This window comes from Pinus tabuliformis, chromosome 9 (genome assembly GCF_031772625.1).
Source record: "Pinus tabuliformis cultivar Carrire ecotype Pingquan chromosome 9, CPIR1, whole genome shotgun sequence".
NCBI classification, from domain to species: Eukaryota; Viridiplantae; Streptophyta; class Pinopsida; order Pinales; family Pinaceae; genus Pinus; species Pinus tabuliformis.
In genome coordinates this window covers 334,948,871-334,965,563 of record NC_142307.1, presented here as the reverse complement: position 1 = coordinate 334,965,563, position 16,693 = coordinate 334,948,871, and positions in this window count along the sequence as shown.

Genomic DNA, 16,693 nt, shown 5'->3' with positions numbered 1-16,693 from the left:
AGTGGAAGAACTTATCCGCTGAAGATTCCACATGGGAGGATGAGAATTTTGTACAAAAGCATCTAGAACTACTCAAGCGTTGAGGACAACACTTTTTTGAAGGAGAGGGGCATGTTAGGTCCTTATAATACTAGTGATTACCCCATTACTATTGTAGGTGTATCCCTTATTAATATTGTTGAGCCCCTATTGTGCCCATATTTTTATTACTGTGCCCCATAGAATCCCTCTATTGTTATTTTTGTGGCTTTATATTATTATTGTTAGGTCGGCTGGGTTATACTGTGACTCCATAGACTCCTATATATAGAAAGGAGGTTTTGTCATTTGAATCATCCAAGAATTGTTCATTTGTGTAATGTAAAGGAGGTTGCCCCCTCAAAGAGGCTGAATTCTAAGGCGTTTATCTCTCTTTTCTATATTTTTGTGAGTTGGTTTCATAACACAGAGAGAGAGAGAGAGAAAGAGAGAATGAAGTAAGCATAAACTAAAAATGTACAAAAATAAATTATTTTTTCTATTTATGCAAGTTTTATCATCATAATAGAGCAATGAAAAATTATCTAAGGAAAACTCTTCCGAGTACATATCAACTAAGACATTGAGATGATATTGAACATTATTAAATACTTGTGAAGAGTTCATATGAATAACAAATACTCTCAAGGTAATGAGTTGCAAATTCAAAATGACATTTAGGTGAGGATTTTCTCTCGAAAGGAATGGGATTATCTTCTGATATAGAAGAAACAAAACAAGAATTTGTTACAATTATTTCCTCAATGTGGAGTATTTCATTTGTATTGTAGATTCCCCTTTGAAATTTGATGACATGAGAACCTAACATAACCATCACCATGGGGTGAAGTGTCCCAGTGTCATCAATGCTTAATGAATCATCAAAAATAACTTCTCTTTATTTCAAGCCATAAAATGAATTAGGAGAACCAACATCATCAAATGGATTAAAATAATATGTCTGTGTTTTTTCAACTCTAGCCATAGATTGATCATTTACCATCTCATAATCTTGAATTGAATTAACTAAAAATCCACAATTACTTTGTACAATTTACCTGTTATCTGAATAAATATGCATACTAAGAAAATTCCACATGAGAATTGACAGAGTAATTATTATTTGAATTGCAATCAACAAATAAATTTGGGATACAATGATAAATATGATGGGTAGGTGTTATATTATTTTCACAACTACTCCCATGCATTGTACATTATGTCGAGTGTAGTAGAGGGGGTAAATCCCCCCATTTATGCAAGGGTTTGGGGATAACACCCTAAAAAAAATTGAGTGGCTTTTTGGATATGTTTTTGGTGATTTTAGGCACACAATTTTTGTTTTTAGAGGTTTTGTGGTGTATGGTGGTTCAACTCATGATTTTTTAATTTCAATTAAGGAACTATGGTTATATTCTAATCTCGGATAAATGGATGGGTGGTTTTTGGATGTCGTGGGATATACGTATTGTATCGTAATACTGTAAACAATGAATAGACCAAGAAATCTTTTTAGTTTTCATAGTCTGGATTTCTGAGGTAAAAATCTATGTGTATGTGTGTGTGCACGCATCTTTTCTATTTTTATTAAATATATATTTGCAATGATTAACAATACAAGGTTAAAATCTACAAAATAATTTTTAGAAGATATTAAATTGAATATTTCTTCGTTGACTAAATGCTCATCATTATTTTTTAAATTTAAATATTTCATATTATCCAATGGATTTGAATTAACTTATATTATTTTTCTTTAGAAAAAGAAGAATTGTCATGGATTTAAAAATAATTAATAAATAAATTAGATCTAGAATTAGAATTAATTAACGAGATAATATATTTTTTAACATGGAAATTTTGAGAAAAATCATCATTACATATATCGTTTTGATTTTGTTTCTATATACAAAGAAGAGAGCAAAGAGAGAGAAATCCTTCCATTAAATCTTCACTAGAAAATTTTTCATTGACATGGAATCTAAAGCAAATCAATCTAAATCTAGAAAGAAATTATTCTACAAATTCACCTTCATATCTACAAAGATATTATCATTCTAAACACAACTCATCATAATCAAAGTTTTGATGGGCATCAAGAAATACTTCCATGAATGAATAGATTTGGTAGGCAATACATGGAACGAAATTTTGATTCTTCCTCACAAACTAAGAGTAAATACTCTACAAATCTCATTTTCATGACACGTATATAAAGAATTGCAAATAATATTAAACTGAGAACAACAATTAAGAGTAAAAAGTTCACCCTCTCCATTAAAGCTCAATTTTAACAAGTGACTACATTCTTGGAAATGCTCTTAGTAGGCTTGGGAAAATTAAAAGCATTTTCCAACATAAAGATAGAAATAGTAGCCATTATTAATTAAAATACATTTAAAATAATGACTCCAAAAGGTTGTCTTGTCATCCCTCCTTATAGCACCAGATTGTTGATAGTATGAAAAATTCCTCTACTAAGAAGGGTAAATTAGTTGGCAACAAATTAGTTCCTCTTATTGCAACAAATTTGGGGCTTCCTTTCTAGAAAAAATGTTGGACCTTTCAGCTACAAATTTGTGGCTCTTCTTGCTACATCTCATCCCTTTAATTGAAAAAATGTGGTTCCCTTTTGTCACAACACCCATCCCCGTTAGGGCCTTTTTAGGGAATGGGGTGTCTAAACCCAACCTCTAAGGTCACTTTATGGAATTTGGGTTATCAAAATTACTCTTCCTTTAACCACCTTAAAGTTTTTTAATCATATTATCATCGTCTTCTTCTCATCGAGAAATTTCCAATTATATAAATTTCATCTAAATATGAGATTTGGACACAAATTTATGGCCATCTAAAGATGCATCCTTCCTATCGCCATGTCAACATCCATACCATTAACACGTGGCATACATGTCGTAGTCCTTTTTCCTACATGTCTCCATTATACACTACCACATTAGTTGACATGTGGCAGTCCTTGGCCACCTATTGCCACCACTTAGAGTCGCATCCACACCTAACACATCAACATCCCACTCACGTATGGATCCAAGAGTTTCCATAAATCCCAATATTACAAATTTACAAATTTTTAGTCTTCCATACTTTAATATATCCATATCCATCCAAATACTCGAAACGTTTGGATACATCCATATATGCGATTAGCACTCGATCAACTTTGGTTAACCCTTCATATATTTGAAAAATCTAAAAAATTCCATTTAAATAAATCATTAGACTTCCAGAGGTTGGATTCAACATCACCTACCATGGTTAGTGACATGTTTACCGCTATGTCAATACCTTTTCACCACAATTCACCACATCATCACACCATGTTGACATTGTAGGTTTGAACGCCATATAGAAATTAGCTGCATACGAATTCTAAGAACAAAAAATAAACAATGCGAGAGCATAACACATAAAACATATACACACATATATTTTCCCCTAGATCCCAAAATCGGGACTACCAGCTTGATTTTTCATTATATTCCTTTCAATGTTACAATACATATATATCCATGTCGAAGCATCCAATATCATGCATTGAAAACCATCGCGCCCAAAACCATGTGCGAAAACCATGCACAAAACCATAGGTAGGTCCACCCACCTAATATAGGGTCCCAAAAAAGTTTCCCCTGGGCGTTGTCCTAGACCCCATAGAGGGGGGCTACCTGCCCCCCCTGTGACCCCCTCGCTGCAATCAACACAATGAAGGGGGGGCGAACCCCCCAATTGACTAGGGAGGCTAGTTGTGGAAAGAATATAACACAACCCAACAAACATGCTATGCCAACATGCCATGTCACGCCAAACTTGTCCCCTCATGCCATGTCAACACCCACCTACTCGTAGGGTCTAAGAGTGCACACATGGGCTCCATGTAACTTCCATGTGATATGTTGTGTTGTTATTTAGTTCTAGGTTATTCATAAAGGTTGGTATTATAAGTTTTTTTGGAATTTCTAAATTTCTTAGAACTGTGACATTAGGGCTCCTCTCACATAAAATTCCACCACTTAGAGGATTCACCATCAAAGTCATCCAACATCTAGATTTTTTTCGAAAAACCATTTATAAGCTTTCCTTTGTGTTCGGTGTCTTCCATCCTTGACACACTCCAACTGTCAGTGTCTGGTACTTAACAAATTTTAATGTTGGTCTACGGCTCTTAACATATTTTGGATCCTTATTCATCGTGGCATCAAAATTCCGCTAGCTCCATGGTTTGTCACACACGATTTAAACCATCCAACATCTTTCTTTTTGGGGAAAGCCTTTATAAGGGTTTTTTTTTTTTTTTTCTCTTATGTCTATTTATCTAAAATATCACCACTTATAACTAACTACTTTAGAAAAAATTGGGTTTCCATCTCCTTTGACTTCTACCCTTCATATGTTCCACTACCCAATTCTGGCACTTAATGGATTCTGGTGCACGTCTACTGCATTTGATAGATCTCGATACTTTATAGATTATAAATTTTCTACTCTTTTATCCCCTTTCGCTAGCCCACTGTCATGGTTCCTATCAATCCATATGACCAGGGGACAAGGCCAAAACTCCAATCCCCAAATTTCTAAAACTTCCACTAAGCAATCCTAAATTTCTAAAACTTTTTCTAAGCCTTAAAACTAGTTTCAAACGACTGAAGTTGAATCTGATAGAGCAAGAGATTTTCCAAAGAATTATAAAGGCTCAATAATATCCTATAAATTCATTCCAGAACACTTCCCACAACTAGGATAATTCTCCAAAATAAGACAAAAATATCGCCCATGGCCAGATCATAACTTTACCCAGCTAAATGAGACTTTGAAAACTATTTTGGGCTTGTAAACCCTACACCTCAAGCTCCAAAATCTTACAAACAAAGAGGCAAACATTATTTCTTATATCTAGAGGCAAATTCTCCCATCATAGTGATACAATACAATTGTTCCATCCCACAACTGGCCTAGTAAAGGCCATGCTTATTACAGATACATAAAGAGCCTCCTAGCTCATTCAACTTTTAATTTTTTGTCCATAACATAATATACTTCAAAAATATTATAGGAAAACATACTTAAGCAATACTTCTAGCTCATCATTTATATATATTCAATAACCTATCATGACATCATTCATGAAGCTTAAGCAAATAAGATCATTTCATTAAAGAGAAAATAAATACACTTAGTTGTGGTACTAACATAATATTTCTACAATGGGTCTGCATGGCACAAAAGGGAGTCCTTTGGTTTGAAAGTTCCTCCAATACTTACCCTTTTCTTGGTACCTTTCATTCTTAGTTGAGGCAAAATTAATCATAAATTCTCCTAACCCTCTTGTTCAAAATGAAGGCTTCGACACTAACATCCTTACCCAATCATGTAAATTCATAACCCCATACAAGTTGTTGTGACTCAAAAAACTTTCTATCACATTTTGTTCAAATTCACACTATTGACACCCTTGTGTAGTTTTGTTTCTCTTCTCACAAGTTATCTCTGGTTCAATTGCACTTCTCTTCATTATCTCTATGTTCTTGACCACACTTACACACTCTTTGCTTCTCTCTCTGCAATAACATACACTACTAATCTCCTTGCACCACACCATAATTGCCTTACATGAGAATTTAGGGTAAATGCCTTAAGCAGTGTGGTCAATTAAAGAATCTTCAGAATGGGTACATAGCCCATCCCTCTGGGGAAATTTAGTATAACTCCCCATTTCTTCCCATAACTACTAGAAGTTGGGTAGTTCAACTACTAAATATGAAATTTGGACATTTAATTAAAAGTAAGATAAGAATCCTTGTTGAGGATTAAGTACAAATGAGACACAACAAGAACCAGTGGAAGATCCCTAAAGTTGTTCTCAACACATTATATTGGTCTCATAATATGAATTCATAGTACATCAATTTGACCATTCTAGATCTAGATCTCATTAACAACTCATTAGTCGATCATTATAACACCTCATCAAAGATAAGGTTTAAAACTCATGATACTTGTGGTCTCAAAATTTGTGACTGTCTATGGATTCATAGTGAAGCAGGGGCATCCATAATATTCATTGAACGAGATTTCAAAAGAATTTACTAGATGACTTGGTTCCTTAATGAGTGGTTTGTTAGCATAGGATTTGTTTGTAATTTCCATGTAATTCTTCAAATTAGACAATTTGTTACAGTGGTTTCAATTTCGTTATTTTTCCCTAAAATGGTCTTTTGATCCTACATTCATGGATTTGGACCAAACCATGATGTAATCTTTATATTTATTTCTGATTCAATAAATAAATCATGTGTGAGAGAGTGTGTGAGAGATCTTGATTTTCCAAGAACCAATCCTTCCGCAATCTCTTATCTATACCATATATATATTATACTGTGCGCACAACCCAATAGTTATTTCTGAACTTAATTATTGTAAGAAAGAGCCACGTACCCCACACACACACACACATGTATAGATATATAAACGTATATATATATATATATATATATATATATATATATATTTGTCCGGTTGCAGGAGGAGCGACAAAAAGGCTGAGCAAAGAAGGCTTGATGAAGAGGAGTTGCTCAAAAGAGTGGCACAAGGTCAGAAGAGGGTGAGAAGAATAAGAGGAAGCAGAAGAGCCGAGAAGAGCTGGAGTACCAAACCACATATATAAGTGAAGGCACCAATACTTAATTTATTTTTGTTTTGTGAGGAAGTATATAATTTAACGAAGCCCATAGTCATCAGTAAACAGAACCTGTAACAAAACTTACCCAAAATCCCAGAAGTCGGAAGAGCAGTGAAAGCTATATCATATATTTCTTGAAAGCCCGTAGCATTTCTAAAACCGTCCAGCACCAAGGATCATCTATTAACGAAAGCAACAGGAAAAGGGAATTTTCTCGTTGCCTGGAACCGTTAAGCCCAAAAGTAATTTTAATCAAGAGTCAATCATTATAGTGGGGTCGATAAGCGGAGATGCAAGTGGCCAACATGTGGAAAAGTGAACAAACCCATATGATAAGAGCGAGGAGTTCAAAGTGGGCCAACCCGAAGATCAGAATGCCCACAACTTTTATGAATTGCAATGTTAAAAAGTGTCAGGCTCTTGGGTCGCGGGAATAAGATTGCAAACTTGGATGAAGACTGTTATATGTGTAGATTTGGCCATACTCACTTAGATTTGGTCACCCTTTTGATTCCTCCCACTTTGTAATAGATCTTCCACTGCGATTTTTAATAGAATTTATATCCCAAAAGGTTTGAAGGGAGTATTGATTTTGAGAAATTTCTTTGTGTTAGGACCAACTCTGAGCAAATCTAAGTTAGATTTTCATTGTTTGAAATACTCAGAGGGGAGTGAATCAATATTTCTTAGCAATTAACACTTTTTAATCTTTTTTTTCAGAGCATTAGTTAATCTTCAGTTATTATTATTGTTCTTTTTCAGATGATCATAAACAACAATCAACAATAAACAACACCATACAACAATGTAGAAAGATAAAACAAAGGTCACAAATATTTTTAAATGGAAAACCCCCTCTGGGTCAAAAACCACCGAACTCTTCTTTAGTAATTGTCTTATCCCTGTTAAAATAAAATTGATTACATCAAGATTTCAGTTACAACTGAGGGAGGCGTCAACCCCTTAATTCACAGGCTACAACCTGTAGGACGCTAGTAGACCCTAATATCCTATTGCAACCAGAAGGAAACCCAATTCCCTGTAGAATAGGCCACAACCTGATGAGTGCCCCAATACTCGGTTTACTAGATGTTGTCAAAAAGGATGTTTCATTGCCCTGTTAGTTTATCATCCACAACTGAATGGACGCCAAAATGCCCTGTGCAAGCCACAACTTTCCCTAGCACCACCCTACCACCCCGAAGTGTTCTCAAGCCATAACCTGAAGGTGACTACTGTTAACACTCCTCAGTGTCCCAAGGCTGAGAAAGGAGATCGACAGAGGTAACCTCAAACCAACTTTGGATCTGGTAGCTAGCCCTACAAAATCAGAGAGGGCTCTCTCAAAGATCTCATATCCAATGAAGTGAATGGAGAGGGAATCAGATGTTAGGCTAGATATTAAGCTCACTGGTGTTTGATTTTTAGAGTTTGCTGGATGAAGCTCAAAGGTCTAGGAACTACGCTAGGGTTTCTAATGATCAATTGCAGAGATATAATGGGGCAAGGTAAGTATTCTCAATGACATAAGTCAGTTGTCATGGTGGTGTAGAGACAAAAAGGTAGAGGATCAGAATGAGCATGTAACCATGAATTCACTCATTAGAAGAAGGAACACTAGCATGAAAATCTCATCAAAATAGAGCATATAAATTATGAATTATGTTTCAACACCTATGAGATGATCGCAATAAAGCATAAATATGGTAGGAAAGATAAACATATATTCAATTTAATGATAAACAAAGAAAAACAATGTCACAGAAGCATAACACAAGAATCCCAAGATAATAGCTACAATTGCCTGTTATATTACTGCAAAAAAGTGTACACTAGCTCCAAGCTATGATTCTCAAACATCTAATCCTCTCTATGACTTAGATCAGGCTACATATAGATTAAAAACCACTTTCCCCCTCTCAGGGTTCGAATCCATCAATATAGGAACAATTTACATCATTTTCTCTAACCAAACCTAAAACTAGGGAGGTTAAGAAACAAACTCTCCTTTTAGCGTTGACTAACTTTACTACCAATGATGACCATCATAATTACATCAAATTTACATTTACAAGATCTATTACACTTAGTTACATCATGTAGAAATCCAAATTAACTAATTACATCATGGAAAGTCAAGTTTGACTAATAAAAACAAAAAAATGACATTGCTGACAGAAGCACAACGAATTTCCTTAGAAGCGCAATGAATTTAACAAAAGTGCACAAAATAGTTTGAGGGAACTTTTGAGTGACTTTTCTTCATCCATTTGCTGAACTAAAGGTATATTTGGAAATATTTGTATGTCTAGTTATCTGTAGAGCCTTCAAGCATCCAAAATGACCTCTACAAGGCCGAGAAAAATGAGTTTTCCCAAGACTACTCCAGAAGCACAGTGAGGGGGTTAAAATAGTGTCAGAAACCCATTTTTACCATTTTTTTTACTTCTTCGTGAAAAATGGAAGCTGACATGGCTCAATAGTGACATTCCTGCCATGTACAAGTCAAAAGGAATCTAATCATGTAGGATTTTTTTTCATTTGGTGGCCTCAGGAAAAAAGCGCAACAAATTTTCGCTGCGCTTCTGGCAGTGTACAATTTCCAGAAATTGCCAAAAATCCACAAAAACTCAAAATTTGCAAAAAATTCTTCAAAATTGGTTCTGAATTGCTCCTTCAATCTGGTGAATGGTAGGCTAAGAAATCAATGAAGCATCAACCAATAAATCTAAGATGTCTCTCTTCCTTAGCCTCATTAGGGTTTTCTTGAAATTCCTAACCCTGATCTTGTTGATCCAGTTCCTAGTGTAGTAGTGTCTGGCCATGTTTCTGTGTAGCTTAGTGTCCCTGTTAGCCTTCTCCATAATCATCTCCAAGTGTTCATTGGCTCTACCTATCCAATACTCCCTATCCTCTTCAAATTCTTCTGCAATGGTGCCTTTAATGTCTTGCTAACCTAGTGGAGGAGATGGCTTACTCCCTAGTGCTTCCTTTCTTTTCAGCCCTCTGGTCTTTGGCCTCCTAGGATTGATCTGAGGCTCCTTGTCTTCAATCTTTTCTACATCTATCACTTCCTTTCCTTTGTCATCCTCTGCCACCACATCAACCCTAGTTTTAGAGAGCAAAAGTTGTTTTACCTATAGTTGTCTGTTCTCCTGTTGTAAGAATGCAATCATGAATTTTTCTTTTGACAAGTCATCCTTAAGCTCTCTGATTTCTGCCTCTTTCTCTTGGATAATTTGCTCAGGTGACTTGTGCTCCTCATGCATTTCTAAATTTTCCATGTGGGTGTCAAAGTGTACCCGTTCTTCCTCTTGCAAGGGTTCCTCATGCTGATATGCCGATGTCTCTTGTCCACCAATAGTAGGTTGAACCCTTTCCACACTGTCAGGAGAAAACACTAGCCTTTTCCCTCTGGTATATGTTTTTTTCACCTCTACCCTAGGTGTCCTTGTCACTAGTTTGTTTGTAGAGCCAACTTCTTGAGGTCTTAGTGATATTTTCAATGGTGAACTTTGACTGCTAGGTTGACTAGTAGCAGGCAAAAGAGAAGATGTCTACATGAATGCCTCCCAAGATAAGTTGACCTGTGACAACTGATGCAAAAAAATAATTTTAACCAAGCCATGATGAAATAAGTTTGCTTGGTGATCTATTCCTTTGTTATTTACCTTCTCTGTCATTTTGACCAGGCTTCTATATAGGCAATGAGATAGGTTAAGAGGCTTGACAACTGTGAAATGCATTAATAGTCTAATATGGTACTGGTATAGCCTTGAAAACCTACCCTCACATGTGAAGTAATTCATGATCATCTTCATAAGAGGAGCATACTTGTCAAGCAAGTGTTTGAAGGGAAAAATGTGCTTTGGAGCAGTTTTGTAAGGTGGCTTCAAAAATGCTTTGTAATTTTCAACATCTAGGTCCATCCCTTTGAACCAGACTTCTCCATGGTTAGGGATCCCAGTGGCTATGGAAATGGCCTCTGCTGAAATAGTGAAGTCAACCCCTACTATGCTGGCCTTATCCCTCCTAAAACTGGTGGCAAAGATGCTTGTCAAGTTGACATTGAAACCTACTTCTTGGATCTTCTCACAGAAAACAAGGCAACCACATCTTGGAAATATTTCTTGAGGAATGGTGAAGCCATGATTTCTTGGACTTTGGTGGGCTCAAACCTGATTATCTGCCCTCCTTTATACTTCTTCTTGTCAGTGGGTGTGGTCTCTGCCTCCATGGTAAAACCTTATCTCACTAGGAGGGAAAAATTAGGGTTTGGTTTTAGGAAAACAGGGGATTTGGGACTGTCTTGTAAAGGGAGGGAAATGAAGGGGTTAGGGGCTGCCTAAATTCTTGGGGAAATTTTGGGGTCTAGGGATAGGTGTTAGGGGCTGTCTAAATTCTTTGGGAAATTTTTGGGTTTAGGGTTAGGTCTTAGGGAGTGTATGGAGGAGGAAATTTGGAAAATGAATGAGGGGAAAAGGGTAAAAACTTGAAAACATGGTCCTAGCCTTCAAAATGTAGTATAAGCTAGGGTTTGTAGGGAAGTGAGGGAAATGAGGGAAATGGGCATGGGAAAATGGAAAGGGAGGTATATGGAGTATGAGGGAGGGTGTTTGAGCATAAAATTTAGGGTTTTACCACATCAAATGAAGACAAATGACTAGGAGACCAAAAACGCAGCAAAGCCCTAGGAGAGGGGTGAAGGAGGAGTGAATGTAACCTACTTACTTGCTGATGATGTGCTGGACTTGTAATTTGATGAAGATAACCTTTGCAATGAATTATTTTTCTCCCTTTTAAAAAATGCAACACCTTGGCCTGAAGCACAACAAGGATGCCAGAAATGTAGTGAGGGAGAGAGAATGATACTCTGTAGGTAAGAATTCAATCTTTTGAGGATTGGAATGCTATTTTCTAATGGAGAGAGATCTTATGAAAGTGAAATGAACAATTGGAATGCTTTGAATGGTCTTTTATACGCTGGAGGTCTATTTTTTTTTAAGTCATGGAGGTGACATCATTGATCATTTTGAGAAATGATGTGATGTGACTGCAACATGATCTTATTTGAAATGAAATTTTACCTTTACCTTTAATCCTTTTGTTCCTAAGATGGTAACTCCCTTTAATGATGACTCAAGTGATGAACATGGCTCCTTTTGCTTTAAATAAATGGCATTATGATGACAAATGAAGTGGAAACCTAGACCATGACCTAAATGATGACATATTAACCATTTCATGACCTAAGACACTTGAATGAAGACATGACCATGAAGAGTGATGAAGACTATGAGTAGGTGGAGGGAGTAGAAATGACCTAGACTTACTAACCAATGACCAAATTTTTATTTGAAAACCTATTGAAACTATAAAAATTTGACCTAGGACCCTAATCAAAAGTTTTGAACGAGTACATTTGATCACTGGTGACTGACAGGACTGATAGACACTAACAACTCCAATCACCCAGAAGAGTCGGTAGATCACGTTTCAAAATTTTCACACTAGATCCCTTTACTCAAAATAAATGTAGAATAGTTGTAAGAAAGATGTGGAATAAATGTCGAATCCTGGTAGCCATTGACCATTGTTCTCACAAACTGATCACTACACAATGCGACACATCAGACTATCACTGTTCACTATCATTGCACACTGTATATCAAAGTCACTACAAATCATTGCACAATTGTCAGCTAACATTGCGTGTCACTGCACATCATTGTCACTTCTATCTATGACAACTACACATCACTATTACTGCTCAACTACATATCGTTGTCGTTGTTCAACTGTAATGCTCACATATCTAGATAAGCATTCATAAGCTCACAAACTGGCTACCAAACATCATTGAACCAATCACTTTGTACTACTGCAAACGTTGAACTCGAATGTCTAATAATGGCATATTCCAAGATGCCTTAGGCGATCCCTATAACCTACTACCAATGCTCTCAATATCTTTGCACAAAGAGCTACCAACATATGTCTAAGCCCTGCTATCCATCTTCATGTCAACAAGTTGTACAACAAGATGATATTTCCCTCAAATATTTGTTGCCCTATGCGGTTACAATTGTGTCACTGTAAACTCTCTAAGTCATAACTACAAGACAAATCCCTAGGTCATGATAGTCTATGTCAAGTATTACTGTAGTGTCAACTATCTATCATAGACAACCTACTCACTATCTCAAGTATTACTGCAACCTATAGGTTGGATCTAAGTGTTTCAATGTCTCACATCACAATCATAATAGTTTTATTAATATAGTCAACCATATGCCATTGTTAAGTCATTTACATGTCAAGTCCATTAGTTATGGCTAGGTGTTAAGCCAAATCACACTTCTCAGTTGTGTCATAGCTCAATACCCGATACTACAAAAGTCATATAGTATATGGATCAAGTTCTCTGCATAACATAATCCAAAGGTGTTTCTACTTCATAGATGGCCATAATAACTTAGGTCACTGTTGGTACAAATTCATAGTCATTGTCATGTCAAGTAGGTCAATGTATCAAGTCACAATCAAGGTACAATCATTATAAAAAGTTCACAGTCAAGAGGCCAAAAGACTTTAATGCAACTATGTTAACACAAATTATCATGCACTACTACATAGGGTTATTGTGTCATTTTTCATCTTTTCTAGTTGTTGTACTTCTTGTTAATGTGTTGTAGGTTACACATGCCACTATAATTACAGCCCTAGGTCTTTAAGTCATTGTGTCATATCTAACTGTAATATCTTAGATTGTCACATCACTTAGGTTCTAAGTCTCTGTCAAATCTATCTATACACTTGAGGACTATTATCACAATTGTTAACACATGATGGTGAATGTCATTTTGTCATTAGTGCTATCGCTGCCCCCAAAAAGTTATCATATTACAAAGGTTATATCAAAATTCCAAATCATTGTTCTAAGGTTTGCAAGAATAACATCGAAGACAAGGCAACATCAGTCTCAATATTTTTCACAGTGAATTATTTACTATCAATCCTTCAACCTCTTTGATTAGTGGTTCAGTGCATGCCACAACATATGTGTTTACCCTTAGAATTTGCTAGAGACTTTAGTGGCTGCCCAAGGACACAAGCTTGCATGGTCTAGATCATTGTTAGGTTCATATAATCCTTGGATAAAGCTCAAACACAGAGGTAAACTTCAAAACCCTTCATAATCGGTTCTTTAGTAGAAATATGAGTTGTAGGCCCACTGTTAGGGTTCCGTCCTATTCATATCAACTCATAAATTCACCACAAAAAACCACAATTTATGTGAGTAGTCCAACAAAATTTAGTGAATATTGGTCTTAAAATACGTTGAGAAAGTTCCGCATCCCTTGGTATGATTAACAACCAAGTAATTCCATAGAACTAGCCTTGGAAGGGATGCCGCTTGGTGATTGTTCGGAACATTGTACCTTAATGCCCTAGCTGCAAATTCAGTTCACAAAAAAATGCCCAAAAAATACAAAATAAAACACAAACAAACCAACAAGAAGAATTACCTCAGGGACGAGAGTTCAGGGTAATATGTTTCAACAGATAGGCCCTATCAAATTGTTGTTTGTGACAAGCCTTAACTGCCTCAGGAAGGGCGAAACTTTGCCTCAGATAATTTGCCTCAGACCACAGAAAATTTCAGAGTTAAGTGTGAGTTCGTTGTTGTGAGTGCATTAGATATCCCTTTATAGTGTTTGATTAGGATTAGTTAGGGGCTTCATGTAAATGTTGGAGGAGGCATTTTAGGAAGTGTAATTATTATTAATTAATTTTAACTTGTTTAATTAGAATTATCAACTTAGGCCTTAAGGAAAGCCCATATACCCTTTGTAATTAGGAATTGAGTTAGTGAAGGGTTGAATTGTCCACTCAATAGAATAAATAACCCATAATAAACTTATTTAAGTATTTGTTTGATGGATTATGGCTAGAAATATTTTTAATTCTACTAGAATTTGAAATCAATGATTGGCTTAGTGCATATGGTCATACCCGCGTGTGAAGTCAATGATTGGTTTACCACATTTGGATCTTCGAGTTATGTAACTTATACGTGGTGATATTACTGTGATAAAAAATTTCATATATTGACAACCATAGGAGGAGGTGTCATGTCACTACCCCCTGGGGTTTTAGCCCACAGAACCGGGTCTTCAACTTTAAACTCAATTTGTCTCAAACCAGAAGGAACCATGGGGCGCGTACCACATATCAAAAAAAACATATCTTTGAGGAGAGTATAATGACCTAGATATTAAACACAAACTCAATGGTTTTGCCCTTCAAAAAAACTCGACAACGTTAGGGTACATCCTCAGTCCAGGGAACCCAAACCCTAGGACTTGGGTTTTCAACCATCCAACAATATAACTACCATCTTGATGTAATCTGACAATTATTAAGAAGTGTTTATTAACCATTTGACATCAATGACTGGTGTTTTTAGTCAATGTCAAACCCAATCAACTCCATGGGTTGACATCAATGACAACACCATCCAACATGCATCAAGTGGTATCAGAGCAGACCTTATATCTCCTTCAGGAACAAAAGAAATCATGCCACCCATAATTGATCAAGGTGCAAGAGGAGAAAGAAAAAGGCAAGTTTCCAATGGAGAAGTATTGCGGCCGATGCAGCGATTGGAGGCAAGAATGGCCATGATGGAGACTGGTTTATAGAGAGAACCATAAGCAAGATATGTAAGTGCAAAATAGGAAGAATCTTTCGAAGAAGAACCAACATAAGCTAAGGTATTTATTTGATGGATAATTTCCTTCTGCGGACAGAAGCAAACTCCTTAGATCTAGTGGCTTGATCTAGAAACAACAAAGAGAAAAAGACTTATGTTTTCCTTAGAGATTTTAGAATTGGAATAAATACTTACCTAGAATCCAACACAAGCTCTATTATTCTCCTTGCTTGTAAAATCTAGCTCCAAATCCAAATGCTAAAAGTGGAACATGCAGACAACTAAAATAAGCAAGAGAAGCAAAACATACAAATAACATATACTAACATCTCTAAACATCGAGTCAAGAGACATTGCTCCACATATGCATAAATGAGACATAAGTATAGGAAAATAAAGCACTTCTTATATTAATGAATGTAGGATAAGATACAACCTTTGCAGATCTTGGCCTTGTAGATTGTCTCTAAACTATCTTGTCCTTTCTTTGCCACAAAGCAAGCCTTCAATCACAACTCAAGTGCATGGATGGATAATGGATCCCTAGGCACAAAGCAATAGCATGAGGGCATAACTAAGAGTCTCCAAAAGCCAACCCAAACTCTATGGGAGGTAGTGAATTTATAGGGTAAAAGAGGTGGTTTGGGATTTACCATTCTAGGACTTAGATCCACATTAGAGGGAGGATAAGTTCTAGGGATAAGAGATAATACCTCAAGAGTAGGAGTTCGAGATCTAATCCAATAGTAAATAGTTAAAACCACTCGAGAAGCTTCTAGAAAGAGAAGATTCATTTTTTTTTAAATTTTATTTTACCAAATTCCTGGGGCCATCTGAACTGTAGTGAAGGAAACATGTGCTGGTCAATGGAGTTTCTTTGTGTAAAACTTGCAACAATGTAGTTTGCATGAAGGCTAAGTACGACGGGGCTAAAAATTAGGATTTTGAGTTATTTAACCCATAATTCTTGTAATGTTTGGAGAGAGGATGTTCTTGGATTTATAGGGGATGAATGCAAAGTGTTAAAGGATGTTGATTGATCCGATTTCAAGGATATTCACTAGTAGAAAATGAGAAATTAGTGACTAGGTAACTAAAAAAGTTAGTCACCGCAACTTTTCCAAGTAAAATACTACAAAAATAAGCAATCTTAAGTGACCCAACTAAAAATGACTAACATAAGCACCTAATTTAGTCTCAGGTTAAGATATACAACTAGCTAATAAGTCATACAACTAAAAATGACTAACGTGAATGACTAA